The sequence below is a fragment of the Hibiscus syriacus genome, unplaced genomic scaffold (genome assembly GCF_006381635.1).
Source record: "Hibiscus syriacus cultivar Baekdansim isolate YM2019G1 unplaced genomic scaffold, ASM638163v2 tig00110551_pilon, whole genome shotgun sequence".
NCBI lineage: Eukaryota > Viridiplantae > Streptophyta > Magnoliopsida > Malvales > Malvaceae > Hibiscus > Hibiscus syriacus.
Window position 1 is genome coordinate 2,029,597 of NW_024062778.1, and position 24,795 is coordinate 2,054,391.

The following is a 24,795-nucleotide window of genomic DNA, read 5'->3' on the forward strand; positions in this document are numbered from 1 at the left end:
GAGATAATTGCATCACGTGTCCTCAAAGAATGACTATCATTTCAATTTGGTCTCTAAACTTGAATATTCAAATTTCATCCCTAAATAATGTCTCTCATTCTAAATTAGTCCTTAAACTTTTGAATATTCTAATTTCATCCCTAAATTATGACTCTCTTTCTAAATTGATCCCAAACTTTGGATATTCAATTCCATCATCAGATTCATCTAAATATGTAATTAGTTTCAACTATAGTTCAACCTAAATTTTGTTTTTCTTTTTCAAACATATAATAATATAAATTGGCCTAACAATTTTATTAACAAGGTATGGGATTAGTATTTATGTATAGTTTGAGTTGAAATTGGAATGTTCAAAATGTGTGAGGACCAATTTAGAATGAATGTCATAGTTTGGGGATGAAATTGAAATGATCAAAAGTTTGAAGACTAATTTAGAATAGTATTCATAGTTTAGAAATGAAATTGAAATATTTAAAAGTTTAAGGACTAATTTGAAATGAGAGTCATACTTTGAGAACATGTGATGCAATTAACTCGAAAAAAATTATTCAATTTAAGTAGATATGGAGACCAAAGCTAAAATGGTGGAACAAAAATCGAACCGATAGAATCTTTGACTATAGTTGTTAAATGGAACCAACAAAGACTCAGCCTGGCTCGTGGATGGGCTGAACACAACAACATTATATAAACACAATTTGAATAAGATGTGAAAGTATTACAAATATTTAAGAATGTGATGCACTATAATGTACATTGAGAAAAAGGAATCATTTTGAACAAAATTGTCAGAAATAAAAAGCCAAAACACGTACCCAAGACTCCTTAGCTCTCATATTCAGGGTTAGTTTCTTGCATGCCAGCCGAGGGTGCCTCCAACCTAGTAAGAACTTCAGGTATTCCAGCAGTGTCCCTTATTATCTGCCACCATTCAAAATAATAATGGTGATTGCTTTATATATACCAATTGCTATCTCGATAAATCAACGTGAACATATACAAGATTTTATATTAGAGGACCAATTTATAAAATTTTAGAAGGAACAAAAATAAATTATCAATAGAAAATAATAATAAAACTAAATTAAACGAGAATTTGAAATTTTCAAGAGAAAGACCGCTCTGCCAGCCACTTAAGCCAATCCCTGTAGATCGATCTTATAGGACGCGACATGGTTAAATAAAAAAAAACTAAAATATAAATAGCAATGCACTGAAATTGTTAAGGTATTTATTTAAACATATAAATACCTTAACAATGATTTGACATGTCAATTCATCACATTGAGGTGTATGGGATATGACTCAAAATATGGGGAAAATTAGACCATAACTGAACATGAATGTGTCAAACAGTATCCTATAGATAATATAGTCCAAGTAACGTAAGTGTCTACACCCACAAAACTTTTCAACAAAGTTAGTGTTCTCAATCTATGATCTTAAGCTCGGGTGACAAGCATGGGAAGTTTAACAACAAATTGATGCAAGTTATTGCAATGTAATACTACCAGCATATGGATTGGTTTTTCACAAAATCCACCTAAAATCGACGAAAATCCATTTAAAGTTTCGACATGGTAATACTTAGATCTCCTTCGATTGTCGTCTGATGAGGTTTGTTTTGAGATATGTTGTTTGTCTTCTCCAAATAATGCTTCTCGCCGTTCGGATTTTTGAATAGACACCCAAACTCCTCAAATCTAAGGAAACCCCCAAACCGTGACGCCGCTTGCACTGTCTGCACCTCATCGGCAGTTTCCTAGCACTCTGCCTCAACCTGCTCTACGCATGTGGGCATGCCTTCCATCATAATCGAGCCCAGCACACCGCGCAACTTCTGTCTCGCACCCGATTCACTCCCTCTGCTAGTGGCTACACACCTCTGTTGCACCTACCTTCAGCCGACCCTTCACCAACCCCACAGTCGGGCCCCTTCGTACCCTCGTCTGCACATTCGCACCACCCACAACAACTCGAGCACACCTACTACCCCTGATCCATCCCAGCCTTCACCCCCTAAAATCCCGATTTTCCACTGTCATGTTTCCCTTTCCATGCACCCATCAACACCCTTCTGCCTCTCCGTGCATCCCCTTTTACAATCAAAACACCACTGCATGACAACCCACTGTTGCGAACACCTAGACGTGTAATCTTTGGGTCCCTACATCATGCCGAACCACGAACTCGTTCGTCCAAGCACTGAACCGCCCGATAATCTTTATTGTGACATTATTGTCTTTCATCTTGGATTGGTAAGCCATGTCCCTAAACTCGATTCCATTAAATAGCTAGTTGATCACGCCTTAATTCCTAACTCCGATACTTTTACATTTGCGTAGGTGACCACTTGGAACTCGATTTGAGGATTATATGAGTGTATTAAGGGAGATTGAATATCTGTTTATTAGTTTAAAGTTATGTCACGATTGAGTACTACTAACATGGTTACGTTATATTTCGTTTGAAGGCTTTGACCGAGCGGATACTAGCACCATTGATGATCGAAGGAAAGCTCTCGTATAGTTGTATTTGTTGAGTGTCATATTTCCATAGGTATGTGTCCATCCTTCATTGGTGCTAAATACGTGTTCTATAATATTTATGATAATCATTATGAAGTTTTTATAAGGATAAACTTGATTTTGGATCTTAAAACGATTATTCAATTATGTTTTCCATAGTAACTCATAACGTTTTGCTACACTGAATTAGAATTTGCATTGTTTTTGGCTCTATCTTTTAGCTACCAAATTCAATGCGTTTTACAGGTAGAAACCTTTTGTGAATTTTCACCACAAACCAAAGTTGTTCTGTGAATCATATAACTCTCAAGATTTAGCCATAACGTCTAGGGTTACAATCTTATTATTTCTTATATTATTGTCAACTTCAACGATTAAGTATTTAGAAAACTATGTGAAGGAAAAAAAGTGTATAGATGATTCTAAAATCAAAAGAAAAAGGGGAAAAGATACATATGAACTTACAAGAATCTCTTCATCCAGATAAGAAATCATGAACAGTCTCTGGAACGTCCCACCTGGAAACACAGAAACTTCTGTTCAGATTCATGAAATGGTATGAATTAACCAATTAAATTCATTGTTCCTTTTTGATAATCCTCAATAAAACTGTACAAGCTTGTTTTTGCTTTCTATTATCAGCATATCTGACCTTATGCTGCTGCAGAAACAGAGCCAAATCATCTTCCTAACAACCTTTGTTAGAAGTGCATATCTATGGTACTATTGATGAGAATGCCATCTCATATGTGCCAAAAGTGGCATTAATGACTAACATCCATGAAGATCTGCTGTGGGATTCAATAGTTGTTCAGAAGAACATACACAAGCATACTGTGTCTCATTATGTCAGCTTAGATTAGATTTGAAGTACGTTTCAGTGATCATTTCATCTTGGTCCTGGGCAATAATGCACGTTAACAGACTAAATTTCTATCAGCTATATCATGCTGAGAGAAAATTCAAAAGCATTGAATGCTTACTCAGAGGAACTCGCAGTCCATTGGCCATGGCATCCCTAATAGGAACTGTAAGTTGCTGGGCAGTAGTAAGAGCCTGACTATATGCACCTTTTAACTGCTCTGGTATTGTTTCTTCAACAATAGTTGGTGATTCAAATATCCCCTCGACATATTCTTCTTTCATTCTTAGTGGTCCCTCCACAGACACCTTGGTTGAAAGAATAAATTTGCTTTCTATCTGCATCGCACCAATGATAACTTTGGGTCACTTCAAATTTTGTGATAAAAAGTGCTCTTCCTAGGACTCAAAGTGGCTGTCCTATTCTAATTAACTCTATCTGTAAGAAATTAGTTTAATCAAAGAATAATTTCGGTCAAAATTCATCCAGCAGATCAGAGAATTGTGAATTATAGGTAATATAAGCTACTGATGATATATAGGGCAGAATGGATAGTTCCATGGGGCAGCCAATGCAAAGGCTTCTTCCATTATGTACAGCGATGGTCCAAGCTTATACTTGTTTTTCCCACTCTTTGGAACATGGTCTACAAATACGAATGGAGCAATCTTGCCATGCACCAAGATTGAGATGATCACAAGAAACAAAGAGACAGTGGCCATGATTCCAAAATTATCACCAGTCAACAGAAGTAAAAGAGAAAAAAACAGTGTTGTTCGAATAGTCTTTAATTAGTAGTCTCCCAATGCTAATAGTGCCAACAAGTTTTGACAGTGGACAAGGTCAAGCAAAATTTGTTGATACAAGTATTTTCAAATGGGAGGAAAATAGTGTTGTCTCAAATCACATAATCTCATGCCCCAAATAATGACATAACTGAAGGTTTAGGATGCACATCCATCCAGTTAAGACTAGGGGCAAAACATAATCTTTACCAACTTCTATTTAATTTTTTGTCCAAACTAATAAATGATAGTTTTCACATGGCTATGTTATATCATTTTGAAGAAAATCACAGTGGACATCACTCCCATTGCAAAAATAAAAATATCAAAGCATTTTCTTGTTTAGCTTAGCACTAAGATCGATCAAGAACTAGGAGCACACAGCAGATGTTGTACAGAAAGAGAGAGAACTGAGACCACAGGGCAATGAGGTTTGCTAAAACAATGTTTTACTAGAATTATTTAAACCAATATGATTTGATTCAAATCAGACTTATGCATGAAAGCAGTAAAAATATGTTGTGTTATGTAGCTGGACTTGAGGGTATCAAATACAAGTAGGTGTCCAACATGGATACACTCAAAGGTTCTATGTTTTTCCAAATATTTGAAGTCATCTCATGTCCAAATATGTGTTGGGAAGAAGTTTCAAAGACAGGTTCTTTAGAAAAAATGAAGAGTCCTGTAACACAGGTGCTATGTATGATTACATGAAGGAAGATGACAGCTGAACAAGCACACTCAAGGCGAGCATTACGTACGGAAGCTCATGCTTTATGACAAATGACATTTATTTGTGTAGGAGGGCAAGTAAAGTAGGATTGGAAATATTTACCGAGTTAAGCAATTTTACATGTGATGTAACCTTTCCATATCCATCCTTGAGAAGCAAATTCATTTTTGACAATCCTGCCAGTGTCGAAGGAAATCTCCTGCAAAGAACAAGGGAACACCAATAAGATCAGCTGGCAGTCATTTAGAAAAAATGGAGACCACAAGCTTTCAAAAGACACTCACTCAAATATGATTCTAGCAGCAAAAAGTCCTGGGCTTCCAGATCCAAACCACTCAAAGCTCCATAGACCCTCCAGAAAGGGAGACCTGGAATGCTATATAAACAAATAAGTCTAATGGAAAAAATGAACATGCAAAAATTCGTTCTTTGATTAAGTCCTACGTTGTTGGCCTTGGCGATGGATTGAGCCTCTCAAGACCAGTTATCCTTTCGTTCACATCGATTCGTTGCATATCTGTTGTTTTTCCCGTGACCAAAGCCTCAAAACCCCCGGCATCCTTCAACTGAAAGAATATTTATCGATGTTAAGATGAACCGGCCAAGCTTTAAGGTGCATAATTAAAGATACATGCACATACCTGATGGAACTCTCAAACTAAATGATTTATACCTGAATCCTTTTCTCATTCTGAATTAATATTATTATAGGTCCTGAAAAAAAATAGAAAGATAAAAGGCAATTCCTAGGAATCTAAACACCTAAACTGACGGGTTAGGCTAGTAATTGAAGCAATTAGCCAATTACTCGGTAATATCTTTTCTAGAATCCAAGATTTGGCCTTAACTGAAAAGCAACTCAAAATTTTCAAATCCACCATTTTGTCTCCGCTGAATTTATATAACTACAGAGCTTATTAATAATTAAAACTATATAGAGAGAGAGTAAGAGAAACTCACAGCAAGCAGAAGGGATTCCTTAGCAGAAAGTCGTTCCATCTCTTTAGCATAAGTAGCCGGACCTCCGCCCTCAACTGTTTGCTGAACCATAGCAGTACAAGACGTTCTGGATATCCGGTGGCCGGAGCTCCTCCGGTACATACCGGAAACCTAATGAAAGGAACTCCTTGAAAGACGTCGAAGAGAAGCTGGAGTGTAATGCCGAAATTGCAGGAAAGGACCCTTGTAAAGAAGCCATTGATTGAGAAGTGAATGTTTGTTTTTGTTTATTTTATGTATTGTGCAGTGGAGAGTGAGGCTTTGGTCAATTTTGGGAAGAAGATTTTTAATTTTGTGCCTCTGATGACCGTTGGGTTTTTTTATGCTTCAAAATAAAATATCAAGTACCTGTCTATAATAACCAATGTTTTCAAAATCGGATCGGACATTGAATCGGTGAAGGTACTGATTTACTGATTTATTGGTTCAATCGGGTTCAACCGCGGTTGAATCGAATTTTATATAAAATAATATATTTTTTTTTAATTTTACATAATATTCAAAACAATATTAATATATATATAACACTTTTTTAAGTTTACAATATTAAAATGTATAAAAATATTATAAGTCATAACATGTATAAATGAAAAACCATAAAATCAAGTGAAACAAAATGATTTAAATTAACTACAACATAATATTTAAGGTAAAATATATTAAATAATAAATATAATTATATAACTATAATTAAAAAAATAAAATTGGGGTTTAAAAAAATCATAACAAATGATGTCATTTAATTTAATTTTTTTAAAAAAAGCAATCCCACATGGCTAAGAAACATAGAAGAGTATCCCAAAAGTTTAAAGAGTAAAAATATGAGAACAAAACAATCTCACATGGCTAAGAAACATAGAAGAGCATCCCAACTTACTTCTATAAATAATAGAGGCAATTTGACATTCAAAATCATAGAGCCTTTTGGTGAGCACAAAGCGAACTATTCTTTCGCTTTAATTGAGCTCAAATTTTAGCTTCAATTGAGCTCAAATTTTAGGCTTCAATCGAAACTTCTAAATTTTTTTTTGAGTTCGAGTCTTTTCGATTTCAAGTTTTAATATTATATTTCGAGTTGATAATTTTTAGCTTGTGAGTTTTTGAGTCGAGTTGAGCTTACTTTTAAAGTTTTCGAGTTTGAGTCGAGCTCAGCAATACTCGAATTTGACTTGGCTCGTTGAAGAAACGACGTTGTTTGGTTTAATTTTTTTTAAAGAAAAAAAATGAACCGACTGTTCAAACTGGTTTTGCCGGTTTTCAGCCGGTTCACCCCGGTTTTTCCGGTTTTCAGCCGGTTCTTTACCGGTTCTGTGCTAATCCGGTTTTGGGAGTTAACCGGATCGGACAGGCCACCGGTTCATGGTTCAACCGGTCGAACCGGCCGATCCGGTCCGATTTTAATAACATTAATAATAACTTTGATTTTTTCATTAAATTCAAAAATATTACATTTGAGTTATTTATATTATCCATTTATTAAATTTTTGTCATTTATTATTATTTTTAGTTATTAAATTATTAACTCTTCTTAATTTGGTGATATCATATGTTAATCAAAAGGGATTATTTTTTAAATTGACCCTATGTATAATAAAAAAAAGTAATTTGACATAAACTGTAGATGAAATATCATCCAAACCAATATAACATGATATAACGATTTTATTAATATGGAATGTGATTAGTATAACTTTTATTTTTTGGTTAAGGTAACTTAAAAATTGAACAAATAATAATTTATCAACTTCTTATTATATTTATATGTATATAATTGAAATAAAAATGTAACGAAAACGATTGAAGGCAATTTAGGGAAACATAACATAAACACATCTTCAATAAATACATCTTTTAACTTTTATCTCACATTGTCAAGAAACATAACCTAAACACTCTAATATATCTATATAAGCTAACCCCATTAAGCTCTTAAACTCTTGGAACTAATATATATTAAATTATAATGTTAGTCCCTATAGTTTTATTTTTTAAATTTTTTAAGCTAAGGTGCGGATGATGATTCGTGCCTTGTTAGAATATGTCAGAATTTAGCTAAGGCACGGATAACGATCCGCGTCTTTGCTTATGTGGCGCTAACTCAGACAAAATCTCGCGAAGACGTAGCTGGTGATCCGCGCCTTGTCAAAAAGGGTGCTAAATTGATAAAATTAGAAGAAAAAAAGAGTGCTTGACACGTAATTATTACGTGTCAAATTGATATTTCAATAAAATGACCATTAAAATGTTTAAAAATTTGAGGATAAATTTAAAATGATAGTCATAATTTAAGGATAGAATTATATCATTTAAAGTTTAAAGAGTAATTTAAAAATCATAGCTTGAAGATTGACTCTAATAAAAATGCCCAAAATTAAACAATATCAAGATGAATTCAGGGTTTTAAATCGCGATCGCGGTCACGTTTTCGGTTATTTCAGATTTACCGTGATTGTGGCCATCGCGGGCGCTATTGCGGTTGTCGCGGACGTTATTACGGACGTCACGGATAACTCAGACGATGGCGAAACCGCTATATTACAATCGAAATTGCGATCACGGACCATTTTTTAAAACCCTTGATGGATTGTAGTGAGAAAAAAATCCTCTCCCATCTCTCTTGATTTTGGTTCATAGTTTCTCAATGGTCTTCCCAAAAAACGGTTCATTTGCAAGATCATCCACGGTTATACAAGTTCATCTTCTTTTCCGGTCAAAGTTCCATACAACAATTCCCCCATCACACACTTAGGTGTTTGGTTCACGGAATATAAGATTACCAGTGGAAATAAAAGATTACCAGGGAATAGGATTACTAGGAATGTTGTATTTTATGTTTGGTTGATTTATTAGGAATGTAAGATTACCGTGTTTGGTTAAAGGAATAAAAGATTATTGGAATGCATATTTAACCAAATTGTCCTTATTATATATTTGTATAATATTACAAATTGTAAAATATTTATATATTTTCTTTAAAAAATTAAATTCATAATATTTATATAATTTTTTTTATAAAATTAAAAATATAAAAAAGGTTTAATGAAAGGGTAAATTTTTTTAACCCCTAAACTTCATATAAAATTTTAATTATAGATTTTTTTTGTAAATCTAAAATAATTTAAAGATAAATTTGTAATTTAACCTTCATAAAATTTTTATTATTCAATAACAGAAGAATGATATTTTTGAAGAAAAAAAAATAAAAATTTAAGCATTTTAATCCAAAACGCAGGTAATGTTACAATACCTAAGAGAATGGAGGTAATGACATTCCCGGTAATATATCCCAAAAAATCTACTATTGGTAATAAAATATTACCGGGAATGAGATTCCCGGCCAACCAAACTTGGGAATTTAGGATTCTCATCTCATGGAAATCCCACAATCCTTGAACCAAAACACCTCTTAGGTCAACCCAGTTTGCCTCTAGGTGTATTCATCGTATTGACTTGGTTTCACAGTTACTATATGATTTTTGTTCTTATTTTCCGGCAGTTATAGACCTCCCAAAAACCTCTTTTGGTTTCTCTATTATGATGGAAAGCTGTTATTCATCCTCCACTAATCTGCTCTACCCAAATATGACAACCTTGCTTTTTGCTTCTGGTCCAATAGGGAAGTCCGTATAACGTCACCTTCTTCTCGGACCCTTGCTTGGAAACCCAAACATGGTAAGATTTTTCAACTCTGGCCTGATGCATGGCTCTTTCCTTACTTACAGGTTCTCTTCTTTGGTTCACATCAAGGAAGACGGGTTGAGGGAGGACAAAGAAGTTGGCACAACAAGAAAAGGAGGAAACAACATATTGTTCGAAACAAAAGCATGAAGAGGAAGAACGGTCTTGTTGTATCGAAAGGGAAATACCTTTTGTTACCAAATGGAAGTCGAAAAGTTCAAAAAATTGTGAAGTCAGGGTGGTCGGCAAGGAAGGTCAGGGTGGTTAACTATCTTAGACGGCCGGAAACTCCCTACTCATAGACAATTCTCAACGGAGCAGAAAGCAAAAGTAACAGCTGTACTTTCACTGCCAGAGCTATCTCAAATGAGCCTTACAAAAAAAGAAAGGTTGCCACATTTGGAAGAAGTAAGAAGGATGTCACGTACCACAGAAACTTTTTCCCTCTTTCAAGTTAAATAAAATGTACTACTAACAGAAACATTTTTCCTTTTTCAAGTCAAATCAAGGGTGCTACCATGTTATCCAATGATTCTTACAATCGGGTTTTCGAGTGGGTAAAAAAGCAAATCAAAGCTGCAACCAACTTTTTTACCAGTCTCAAGTTCAAAGCAAATTATTAATGATTATGGTAAGGTGAAAACTCTCTATGGGCAAATGTCTGGTCTATTTCGAGGAATTGTTTTGGAAAAAGAAGAGACCTCGAACGACGCTAGCCTATATAGTTCAACCTTTACGCCTAGATCAACCTACCACTGCAGAGCTATTCTGTTGAACCCCCCGAGTCCATGGGATTAGCATGGGTACTGGTTGGTTTATCAAGATACGGAAGAGAAGGATACGTTGGACAAAACTACATTACAAAGTTCTAGATCCTCGACACCTCACCCGTACCGGTTAAATACTTCAAAAATCCCTAGTTGTGATCAAGTGGATAAGCCGGGCCTTGAGCCAAAGGTTGATCTCGCCTCTCCTGGCAGAAACATGCATAAGAATGAGGATAGGCAAGGAAGTAATACAAGAAATGCTAAACGTACAGTACAAGGAAAGTCAGAAGCGGTTAACAACATCTTACCGAAAAATCGAAGACATGGACGATTTTAGAGGGAGAGAACACAATTGTTGATCCGAATGAGCCAGAAAACAATAATGATTTAATGGTGGAGGCTGCAGAGCAGCCCTGCCGAGATCCATGATAGCCTTTTGTTGGAATTATCGAGGGCATGGGAACCAACGACAATTCGAGAGCTTAAGATATTCGTATCTAAAAAGGACCGCTGTTTGTTTTTCTTAGTGAGGCTCGTTTGCAAAAAAAAATAAAAAGAGAAAGTCCGTCTGAGATTAGGGATGCAAGGATGTTTTGCGGTTGAAAGAAATGAGACGAGCATCGGGCTACTGCTTCTTTGGAAATAGGAGGTCCAAGTTACCCTTCTTGGTTTCTCTAATATGCACATCGATACAAAGATCCAATGGAAACAATTCCAGTTTCGGTTCACTAGCTTCTATGGACGTTATGAAATACATAGAAAGGTGGAAAGTTGGCAACTATTAAGAAGACTTGGTCGAACCTCCAACTCGCATTGGCTGGTTGGAGGGGATTTCAACGAGATACTTCACCTGAATGAAAAGCAAGGAGGGAGAACAAATTTCAGGGAAGCCCTCATGGATTTTGATCTCTGGGACATCAAGCCTCGCAAAGGATGGTTCATGTGGTGGCATGGAAGGCATGCTTCAACTCACCTGGACAGGTTTGTTGCGACCACAAACTGGATTAACCTTTTTCCTGACTTTGCGGTCACTTCTAATACTTCTCTCACTTCAGATCATGTCGGTCTTTTCATTTGCCTTCAAGAAGATAGGAGCACAAATATTGGTTAACAACACGACTATTTTTGGTTTGATAGTTATTGGGCAAAAAAGGATAAATGTGAAGAGATTGTCTGAAACGAGTGGTCTCATACGAATGGGTCAGTGCTTGACGAAATTAAGGCGATCAAAATTTCTCTGAACGGGTGGAAAATAAATCATTGAAGTGGTGCAAAGAAAAGAGAAACTTGGTTCAAGGAACGCATTACAAAACTTGAAACCTCCCCAATCTCTAATTTCACGATTCTGCAGCTTGAGGAACCAAGGCGTGAGTTGAAAGATTTGGTGGACAAGGACGAAGTCTTCTGGATGCAAAGATCCTGGGTTGCGTGGCTTAAATGGAGATAGAAATTCCAAATTTTTTCATGCACAACGAGTACCCATGTTGATTTCTTTTTGGATGTTGTGGGCTGTGACGTTGTTTCTTTATGTCTTAATCTTTTGAATGGTTATATCGATTTTGAGATTGTTAACCAAACAGTAATTATTCTTATTCCTAAAATTGGTAACCCTCCAACAACGAAGAACTTTCGACCGATTAGTCTTCGATCATTTATAAGATCATGTCAAAATGCATTGTGAACGGGTTAAAATTTATCATGCCTAATTGTATTTTTACTAATCATTGTGCTTTTTTGCCGGGTTGACATATTTCTGACAATTTTCTTGTAGCTCATGAGCTAATCTATTACCTTAAGAGCTCTCAGAATGGTACAAACAAAGGGGTGGGATTCAAGCTCGACATGGAGAAAGCGTACGATCGCGTGAAATGGAACTTTGTGGAAAGGGTGATGCCTCAGATGGGGTTCGACTCAAGGTTTATTGGTCTCATCATGAAATGCATCATTACAGTCACATTGTGTGCGCATCAATGGCCAAGAGAAACGAGGCCTTCGACAATGAGACCCACTTTCCCCTTATTTGTTTTTTTTTTTTTGTGCACAGGGGCTCTCGGCAACTCTTATTGCCGAGCAAATAGAGGGTACTATTAAAAGAGTCCGAGCTAGCTTACGGGGCCATGGATCACCCATCTTTTCTATGCAGATGAGAGTCTTCTCTGTTGACACTCGTTTTTCGTCCTACTATTATTATTATTATTATTATTACTACTACTACTACTACAACTATTATTATTATTACTATTACTATTACTATTATTATTATTATTATTATATTTTATTTTTTGGCAGACCATATTACAACCCAATTGGGGCCCTAAGTTACAAATAAGATCCAAATACAAGCAGTCACCCAGGCCGGTTCAAGCCCAAAGGCAGCCCAACCCCGATTCAACCCGATCCGAGACTCGTTTGGGGCCCAAACCTGTTAGGGTTTCTTCATCTCATCTCCAGCAGCGCCACCAACCCTCAATCATTGGGTCTGGATCGATCCAATGGTCCAGATCGACTAACAGTTAGGGTTTTACCGTAATCCTTCTACAGCTGCCGTCGCTCACCAACCACAACAGATCTGCCACCACCCGATTCACCCACTCCTTGGCCACCGCTGCTACAGCCAATCCGAGGCCCTGCAAGTGTCAGAAAACTCAAAACATTTCAACAAGCAACCATAAACCGAAGTCCACACGCAAAAACCTCTATTTTGTAATCATTTGATAACAAAAAAGGAAGAAAAACAAACATGTAAATTCGGGTTACATAAACCCTAAATCAAAAATATAAAAAGGTGGGTTCCCCTTTCAATTTTGCAGAAAAAACAAAGCAATAAAATCAAAATATTTCAAAGTATTTTGGGTGTTCTTTATTTTTCTCAGTTTCAAATAAAATAAAATATAAATCCTTTTTTTTTTCGAGCTTTGCATGTAAATAAAAACCAGGGAGAGGAGTTCGAGTAGTTTACCTAAGAGGGGAGGGAGTCGAACAGGGTTGGTTCGTCCTTATCAGAGGTTGCTGGAGTGAGTGAGAAGTTTAAGGGTTGGGGGCTCGTTTTGGGGTATTTAGGGTAGTTTTAGGTTTAGTTTGGTGCCTAGGGTAGCAGATCTAGGCTTATGAGTCATTTTGGGTGAATTTAGGAGCTCCGGCCACCATTTGTGGTGGACGGAATGGCGACCAGATGCGGGGTAAGGCGGCCGGTGAGGGACCGATAGAAGGAAAATGAGAGAGAAGAGAGAGCTCTCACATTTTTTAAAGTTTGATTTAAAATGAAAAAAAAAAACTAAAGTAGTAAATATAGAGGAAATTTTAGGGGAAATTGCACATTAGTCCCCTTATGTTTAGCACCTTTTTACAGAATGGTCATATGTAGAGGTTATTTTCATAATTTGCTCATTTATGTTTATGCCTTAAAATATTTGGTTTAATCGCAGTTTAGTCCATTGACTTTTAGCACATTTTTGTATGTTAATCTCTATAGGGATTGTTTTTGTGATTTACCCATTTATATGCATGATATTTATTTTTAGGGTTATTTTCGGTTTAGTCCTTGCATGTTTAGCGTTTTTTGTATTTCAATCATGTAGTGATTATTTACTTTTTTAATATATTTAGGGATCGATATTGTAATTTTACCCCTTTTTTATGCGAAAATGTATTTTAGGATAAAAATTTGGAATATTTATGAAATATTCCCTTATGTTTTTGCATGTTTGTAATTTGAACCTCAAATATATATATTTTTTATTTTTTTAATTCGACCATGCAATTTTAATTTATTTTAATTTAGCCCCATGTTTTATTTATTTTTATTTTAGCACTTAAAATTGTAAATGTTCATTTTAGTCCTTTGTATACTTTTATTTTGTTCTAATTTTGGCATGATAGTTTGATTATTTATGTTTTAGTCCTACTTTTATTTTTATTTTAATTGTTGCATGTTGTTTGCATATTAGTTCATTTTAGTCCTAATTAGTTTTGTATGATAGCTCATAAGCATCCCTTGACTCGATTCGAAATAAATCGACTAAGGGTAATATTCGGTCATTTTAATATTATCGTAAAGTGACTGTCTTAACGCATAAGAAAGTTATTTTCGATAATTTGAAAATGAAAGTTTATCCCATTTAGTGACACGAATTAAATTGGATTCATTTTACAATTCGGGGATTTGGAAAAAGATCATGTTCTCTTAATTAAATTCATCGAGAAAAGACTGTTAGATCGAATCTAAGGTTTCGTCTCGAGATATTTAAATAATTGAACATCATTCTTCTCATTAAATATCGGTAAAGTAAATAATTAATTACTTGTTTGATACGTTTTTTATTTGTTTTATTTTTGCATGTGTTTTCCGATAGATTTTCAAAACAATAACATTCGAGTCGACGTTGAGTATAGTAATATCTTTTCATTTTGGTCCGAGTAATAAATAATTGCTTTAAGGTATGAGATATCATTTATTCTCGATTGGAAATCATTAGATATTATCGTTTTCATTCAAATCGCTATGTAATTTTAAGGCAAAATAATAATATCCCTTTATTTCAATTGGGGTAATAAATGATTGTTTTAATGCACAAAAGGTCATTTATTCTCGATTGGAAATAATTAGATATTATTGTTTTTACTCTTAAAATTATTTTGGGTGTTATTATTTTGAAATTGATAGTGAAATTTAGAATGGAATTTTAATATTTCTTTATTTCGATTGGAGTAAGAATCGATTGCTTCAAGGTATGAGAGATATGTTGTTCTCGATAGGAAATAATTCAATATTACTATGTTTCATCAAATAATTCAAAGAACATTATTTTAGGGGATCTTAAATTAAAATAGACTCGAACTTGTCAATTTTATTGCAAAGACAATTAATTAATCGACTAGATATCGATTTAGGGCGTTGTGGGTGTGCTAATCCTTCCCCACACGTAATTGACCCCCAGACTCAAATTTTGGTAATGCAGACCGCAAGTTTGTCGTTTTAATTAAAATTAATATTTTATTAAAATGGCAAATACGTTTTTGGGTACCCAATCACACCCTAATCAAATATTGTTGGCGACTCCTCAAACCACGTTTTTATCACTAACCGGTTGTTCCAAATAATTATTTTGAAAAGAAACCCCCTTTTCCCCATCCAGAAAAAACTATTTTGACAGCTTGGCAACTCTGCTAGGGACTTTTTTTAGAGAGTCAGGCCATTAGTCGATTAATTAATTGTCTTTGCAAATAAAAATTACAAGTTCGCTCTAATTTGGTTTTTGATCCCTTATTTGGCTTAAATAAGTGATTGTAATTTAATTATCCACTAAATAGTTGTCTGCTCAGTGTGAGTATTATAATTGGGGTGCGGATATATGTGCAAGTATACACAATCGAACAAGTAATACGGTAATAAGTTGAGTATCGTCTCCACAGGGATTGGAGGAAATCAAATAAGTTTGTCAAGGCACTTTATTCTGTCACCTAAGTAAAGTTAGTGATGATATATACAAATGATAATGTTGTGGAAAAATGTAATGACTGATGAGGAAATGGAACGATGGTAATGTGGTAGCAAATGGATATGCCGTGGCAAATTCAATTGTGATGAGTGCAAACAAAAGGAAATGTCAAGGCAAAATAAAATATAAATAATGGATTTAATTTATAGGACTTTGTCTTTTTCACACGACAAGCTACTGTGGGAATGAGTGATGGGAGTCACTCTGGAAAACCAAAGTTTACTTCTCAGAATGATCTTATCTCTATGCCTCTTTTGCCCGACAGAGTATACTAAGGTTCCCTATGCTATCTCTAGTAAGGGACTCGACAGATTGAAGAGGCCCTGGTAAAACTGGTTGGCGTAAACCCCTGCAATGATCCTATTGGTCCAGATAACAGGACATGTCTCGTCAATACCTTTTTGTGGCAGCATTAACATCTAACCTATCATTCTTGCACAACTCCTTTTAGTCGAATGAAATCCTAACCTTATCTCTAAGGTGGATTAGGTCTAGTTACTATCTAGAACCCCTTGCTTCTCTCGAACACTAAGGATATTTTACCTAGGTATTCTCTCGAACCCTAAGAATCTAAGGAAAGGCTACTCTCATAGCTCCTACAACCTCAAGGCATTAAGCTTAATAAACGAAACATATTATAGCATAGAAAAACAACCATTCATTGAAATGAAACTTAAATATCCAAAATGAACTCCCACCAAATAGGATTAGTTCATAGTGGGGTTTGAAATAAGCAAGCACAAAACAAGTTTATCCATTCCTTACAACCCAAATGATAAAATATGAAAGCAAAAAACTAAAGGAATGAGGAAAAGCCTTCGATGAGCACTGCCAGAGCTTCCCTCAGCCACCACGAACTGCCCCCAATGAACTAGCTCCTCTCGGATGCCTAGAACGCCACTCCCTCAGGCTTTTCACGGAGAAATGCCATAGCAAGTAGGATTGACTGAGAAAAGTGAGACATTCTCTCTCTAACTTTTTAAGCTCAAATCTGGGTGGAAGCAAAGTCTTCTTCAATGTGGCTTCATCCTCTATTAATAAGGGGAAATTAACCCTAGGACTTGGTGTTTACTTTCCTAGGAAACCCCAAACCATGCTTAAATCACATGGGTATCGGGCAGAGCATAGCAGTGATCCAATCTAGGTTGTCGACTGAGTACCCGGCATAATCCCGCTGCAGATGCCCAAGGACATACATGATCTGTAGAGCAGGCGACATGGTCAGCAGGATTGACTGTAGCAGCGCTGACCCCTTCAGCTGGATCTTCGAGGCAGATTTCTCGGGCAGAGATCTTGGAGAGTAGGAGACAGCTGGCTTCAAAATATCTTCTCGCACTTTGCTCGCTTTAGAAATGCCAGTCGAACTTGGCATTTCATTTTGCTCAACAATCTCCTGACGTCACGGCATTTCCTTTCCTCTTCTCCTTGCTCTCAATTCATGCACATCATCATACAAGCACCTTTCCCATAAGGTAGCACCGCTTTAAAAATAAAATGCCGCGACAAATTGAATCCCACCACATGCAATTAAATGCTTCTAAATGCATATACATGGTCCTAAATGAGCTCTTAAACATTCAATAACTTAAGTAAAAAGGTCAAAATGTGACCTTTTACGGAGTTATCACACCCCCCAAACTTAAGCTATTGCTTGTCCTCAAGCAATGAATAATTAAGCAAAAAAAATACCATGAGAAGTTCAGAAGAAGAATAGTTTATGGGATAAAATTTCAGCCCTCAGCACATATGAGTTCAACATGCTAGACTAGGTCGAGAAATCTAGTACTGTCCCCTAGGGCAAGATTCTTTGTGTGGTGTGTGCGTGTTTGTATCCAGTCCATGCTTAACAAACTTAAAAATTTTCTAAGCAAGCTTTCTTAATTTGCCATGACATTTAGAAATTTTTACTCCCACCTTGTTTTCATTCCTTTATTTCTGCTACGAGGGGAGTCATCCCATCACTTTACCATCCCACACTCTAGGTGAAAGGGAGCATACCTTCCACCCCCGAGCTAGTCAGGTAGAGTCATCATGTGACTACTTTCATTCACTCATATGCCATGGCATAGCGGAGTGTCCCTCTACAGATATACCGAGGCATTTATTCACAACTTCATTTTTTTATAGCATAGAGGAGTTTTTTTCATTCAAAGTTTAATGCCACGACATTTAGAATTCTTATAAAAATTTCTAAGTTTCTCAAGCATGAAAAACATATAATTGTGTGTTTAAGGATTTCAAAGAAGTAAGTCCTAAAGTTAGTTCTATCATCCTCAACCAGACATGTACATTCTATCCTAGCCATCAAGAATTCATCATCATCGGGCATCCTTAACTAATTCCAGAAAACTATTCAAACACCTACTAATGGCATGGCATATTTATTTACTATACTATCATGTAATGATGTGAGAATCCTACTTCCCCCAAACTTGAGAGAAACATTGTCCTCAATGCTTACTAAAACTAAGGAAAATGAAACTACATTGTAACACCCCAACCCGTACCCGACCCGGATACGAGTCCGAGATGTCACATTGACATTTTCAAAACCTTTATTCTTGTAAAATAACTGAACATTTGAATTTATATTAAGAAAATACAATCATATGTTGTTCAATTGTGTTTGGTATAAAATTTTGAGATAAAACGTGTTTATGAACAGTGAAATACGGTATGAACAATGTCGTGAACAGTAATGAATAGTACTACAATAACCTGCTACATAACTACAGTGCATCGATGCATTGCTACAGTGCACCGATGCATAAAACTTCGAATGGCTACAGTGCATCGATGCACTGCTATAGTGATTTTCGTAAATTGTACATAACACTCGTAAAAATTTAACCATTCATTTCTTTGCATTTATACTTATAAATACGTTTAAATTATTACAAAACTTGATCAGAGCATAAATACTTAATTTACTTATTTATTTACATGCCAACCTATTTATCATATAATAATACATACTGTGTAATTTACTTCTGATCTGATCTTTGAGCAGAGATATGTTGTTACTTTGAACTTAGCTTTGATCCTTCTGCTTCTCAGTACCTACGTGTAAATCACTTACACGCTAAGTCATAGACTTAGTGAGGCATAAACATAATAATAATGCATTTCTCATAAATATAAACATTCCATCTATGAATTCAATCGTGTCGCATATAATTCAGTATACATGATAACATATGATAATGCAAGTACTTTTAATACCTTTTATCGTATAAGTATATATACCGAACATTTTTATACATACCATGGAATACATATACTATTTCACAACAAAACATACATAGTAGCAAATCAATTGATTTATTTACTTTCTGTAAAGACCATGTATTAGCCCATGTATACTTTTGAGAACTTAAGGTATGTGAGTACATTGAGGTTGTGCACTACTATGCTATCACCACAGCTCGTATAAATGTCCCGAAGGACCAGTCCATAGATTCCGAAGAACCTAGGTAATAAGTCCATATGTCCCGAAGAACATAGGTAAATAGTCCATATGTTCCGAAGAACATAGGTAAACAGTCCATATGTCCTGAAGAACATAGGTAAACCCTCGAACCTTGGCATGCCAATTATACCCTAGCTCTCATATCACATAACATGGGCATTGTAATTTATAACAGTTCACATCACTTATTCATATCATTTCCTTTCTGTCACGTACCACATGTACGTGTAATCATTGATCTTATAATCACATATTTATTTTCTTCTGTCACATACCATATGTATGTGTAAACATTTATTTCATATCATATAATATATAATCCATATTTCATATTCATGTAAGCATGTATATCATGTAACATTTTCATATAGTCACTTAGCTTATTTCATTTCACATCGGTCATGTCTCATAGCATATATCACACATGCATATTATCATGTAACATATATAATAACCCATATACATTTTATGTATTCATGCACATATCAGAATCATAAATCAAATAACATTTTAAGAGTCATTTCTTACCATAGTAACTCCAATACTGGCTCATCGCAAGCCAATGTTCGTTCAATAACATAAGTACAATTAAAATTGCACTCGCCTTAGCCTTGTTTGCTTTGATTCAATCCTAACTCTTGATTGTTCCTTAACTTTTTAGGCTCGATTTCTACATAAGCATAATTCCCGAGAAGATTATCAGAAGCCTAAACCTTATAACTTGATGTTAATAACTCAGGCTAATTTAATAAACCAAATCTCAGCTTTTCCTTTAGGAGTGTATCGATGCACTATGGGTGAATCGGTACACAAAATAGCTTCGAAATATCCATGCATCGATGCACCCTTAATGCATCGATACGCCTACCCAGAAATCACTGTTCATTACACGAAAATTCACTCTTTCAACTTCAATTCTTCAAGTTTCATTCCCTTTCATATTCTTAACTCAATATACATGTTTAAAATCATTTATATCTATTATTTCATCTTAAACCTCAAAATTCTATTCTCCATATAGAAATCAATAATCATACCATATTTTTTCGTGTTATCCAAACTTAATTCTAACACTTCTATCTTTTTATTCTCATAGATGATAAGTCAAATTTATCCTCCAAATTCTTTTAAACCTTCCTATTCAAAATTTCACTTAAAAACTCATTTTCTTTAATCTATCATAACTCCTTTATCTTTTGATTTTAAGATAACTTAAGCTTTCCTTAAGCTTAGTTATCATCTAAGGATCAAAACTCATGCTTAAAATCAACAAACAATCAAGAAATTAGAGAACTCACCTTTGCTTTGAGTTTTCACGTGGAGAAGAGAATAAGATGAAGAAGAGAATTGCTTTGAAGCTTATCTCTTCAATCATTTTCCACAAGGGTATTATAATACCCATTAATTATTATTTAATTATTTTCCTTGTTCAATTACTCATTTTCCCTTTGACTCCTTTAATATTACTAACAACTTTCAGGAAATATCTCCACATAAATCATTAAACTATTCAACTATTCTACTTTAATCACCATATTCTGAAATTTTTACAATTTAGTCATTAACCCGTAGTTTGGGATGTTACAAATCTCCCCCTTAAGAAAATTCATCCTCGAATTTTCATTGCACCAGGAGATAAGATACTGTCTACACGTCTCCAATGCATTTCCATGTATCACCTCTTCAATAAATCTTTCATATTATCCTAAACATCATTTCTCTACTTTAATTTTTCCATTACCTTCTTCCATTATACATTCATCTATTGTCACTTATCATATACATAATAGCCAATAACCACAATCCATCTCTGTCTTTTCGCTCTTTCCAATCTACATTTTTCTTTAACCTTTCTAAAATCCATATAATGTAACTCATTATATAGAGAGTAACCTCTATTCTCATCACTCCATACCAGTAATCCATCTATTTTTTTAATCTCTAATTACCATATAATTTTTATGGTTCAGATTCAACCATTCCATTTTCCTTTGTCTTATAAACTGATTACTGATGTACATATTCTTAAACTTTTCTATAACAATATTTTGCATCACTTGATCTTTTAATATTCTCCTATAACAATCATCTCCTCTACCTTTATTATCAATGCACCAAAGAAACTATTCTATTTCAGAACGATATAAATCCTCTAACATTATAATTTCCAATTCATCTAAACTGTTTAACTCTACTCTTTTCAATTATAATTGACATTTTTATGGTAATTATAAAACTGGTTTATTTCCAATCTTACTTCAAATTCATTGAATAGTAATTCATCAACTTAGTAAGAAATTAAATTCTCTGAATTATAATGAGACACTTTCAATATATCTTATTTATCCACAAACTGTACCCTAACAAATTTCTCACTGTAACTTCTAATTGAATTATCAATTCTTTCACCAATTTACTACTAATATATGAACATGCAAGCCTAAATCAATCATTATCATAATGTATTTATTTCACACTAGAAAGATACCTGCTATTATCTCTGGATCATCAAAATCTTCATTGGTATTAATATTATACATTCGAGCAGTGGAGCGTATTTCTTGTTGAGTTGAGGATTCAGGTTGGCTCCTACCTCTTCCTCTACCTCTCCCTCTCCGAGACATCAAAGCAGATCGCTCCGACTGTTCTGGTTCTCCTTTCCCCAATGAGCAATCTCTCAGAAAATGTCCCATTTCACCACATCGGAAACAAGCTCCGGATTCTACCCTACATATTCCACCATGATATTTTCCACAAGTCTGACAATGTCTCGGTTGGGTCCTGTCCTCACCAAACCCTACTGATTGGGTCTGTCTAGCTTTCATCTTATTTGATTCTCTAACGGAGGATACTACCGATCCAGACCTTGCCTGAGACTGAGTACCAGAATCTCTACCCCTCTTGGGTGGTGCAGAACTCGATAAAGCCCCAGTTCTTTTAGATGGTTGGATTCTTTGATCCCCAAACCTTTCATTCTAAGCTCTCTCTAGAGCTTTAGCACGATTTACTATTTCTTGAAACAAGGACAAGTTCAACACTATTAACATTTCTTTCAACCTCGGGCACAAGCCCTCTACAAACCACTCACACACATCCTTCTCTGTTGGGATCAACTCAGCCGCAAAATGACTTAACTTATTAAACTCGCTCTCGTACTCATACACTGTGCGATTCATCTGTTTCAGATTCAAAAATTCTTGCTTCACTTGCCTGATAAATTGGTCTCCTATATACTTATGCTTAAACTCTTCTAAGAACAGAGACCATGTCACTTGATCACTGGTCATTCTCAAAGTGACATTTGTCCACCAAATTCTCGCTTGCCCACGAAGCAAGGAGACCACTCCATCTAACTTCTCTACATTAGAACAGTGGAGTCCATCTAACATAATTTTTACATCATTAAGCCAAAGCTCCGCAGCAACAGGACCTTCTTCGACTTCACCTTTAAACTCTGTAGCTCCTAAACCCTTCAACTCCTTTGCAACATTTATTCTTAGAGTTGAAGTAACAAGAGGTTGAAAACGCGTCAATACCGCATCTAATGTTCTAAAGAACACATCTTGATCAGTTATAAGCACTCCAGAAGGTGTCTGCTCTTCACCTTGCCTGGCCAGGGCAGGTGAATTACTGCTCTCAGCGGACCGATCATCTCCCGCTTGACTTCTATCATGTCTGGACATCTATTAAGAATAAACATATCATTCTATTAGCAAAACAACATACTCATTACTATACAAGATCGGAAGTTTTCACTATTTTGTTGGCATGTATACATTATAAGACACTCTAGACTCTTGTTTATGCCGAGAATCGGCTAAACCATAACTCTGATACCATTAAATGTAACACCCCAACCCGTACCCAACCCGGATACGAGTCTGAGATGTCACATTGACATTTTCAAAACCTTCATTCTTGTAAAATAACTGAACATTTGAATTTATATTAAGAAAATACAATCATATGTTGTTCAATTGTGTTTGGTATAAAATTTTGAGATAAAAATGTGTTTATGAACAGTGAAATATGGTATGAACAATACCGTGAACAGTAATGAATAGTACTACAGTAACCTGCTACAGTGCATCGATGCATTGCTACAGTACACCGATGCATAAAACTTCGAATGGCTACAGTGCATCGATGCACTGCTATAGTACTGCTACAATGATTTTCGTAAATTGTACATAACACTCGTAAAAATTTAACCTTTCATTTCTTTGCATTTATACTTATATAAATACGTTTAAAATATTAGAAAACTCGATCAGAGCATAAATACTTAATTTACTTATTTTATTTACATGCCAACCTATTTATCATATAATAATACATACTGTGTAATTTACTTCTGATATGATCTTTGAGCAGAGATATGTTGTTACTTTGAACTTAGCTTTGATCCTTCTGCTTCTCAGTACCTACGTGTAAATCACTTACACGCTAAGTCATAGACTTAGTGAGGCATAAACATAATAATAATGCATTTCTCATAAATATAAACATTCCATCTATGAATTCAATCGTGTCGCATATAATTCAGTATACATGATAACATATGATAATGCAAGTACTTTTAATACCTTTTTATCGTATAAGTATATATACCGAACATTTCTATACATACCATGGAATACATATACTATTTCACAATAAAACATACATAGTAGCAAATCAATTGATTTATTTACTTTCTGTAAAGACCATGTATTAGCCCATGTATACTTTTGAGAACTTAAGGTATGTGAGTACATTGAGGTTGTGCACCACTATGCTGTCACCACAGCTCGTATAAATGTCCCGAAGGACCAGTCCATAGATTCTGAAGAACCTAGGTAATCAGTCCATATGTCTCGAAGAACATAGGTAAACAGTCCATATATCCTGAAGAACATAGGTAAATAGTCCATATGTCCCGAAGAACATAGGTAAACCCTCGACCCTTGGCATGCCAACTATACCCCTAGTTCTCATATCACATAACATGGGCATTGTAATTTATAACAGTTCACATCACTTATTAATATCATTTCCTTTCTGTCACGTACCACATGTACGTGTAATCATTGATCTTATAATCACATATTTCTTTTCTTCTGTCACATACCATATGTATGTGTAAACATTTTTTTCATATCATATAACATATAGTCCATATTTCATATTCATGTAAGCATGTATATCATGTAACATTTTCATATAGTCACTTAGCTTATTCATTTCACATTGGTCATGTCTCATAGCATATATCACACATGCATATTATCATGTAACATATATAATAACCCATATCCATTTCATGTATTATGCACATATCATAATCATAAATCAAATAACATTTTAGGAGTCACTTCTTACCATAGTAACTCCAATATTGGCTCATCGCAAGCCAATGTTCATTCAATAACATAAATACAATTAAAATTGCACTCACCTTAGCCTTGTTTGCTTTGATTCAATCCTAACTCTT

At 35.0% G+C, this 24,795-nt stretch overlaps 1 pseudogene; it reads right to left on the minus strand.

Moving 5' to 3' along the window:
* Window positions 1-748: 748 nt before the first annotated feature.
* Window positions 749-6,199, minus strand: LOC120131299 (annotated as a pseudogene).
* Window positions 6,200-24,795: the final 18,596 nt, after the last annotated feature.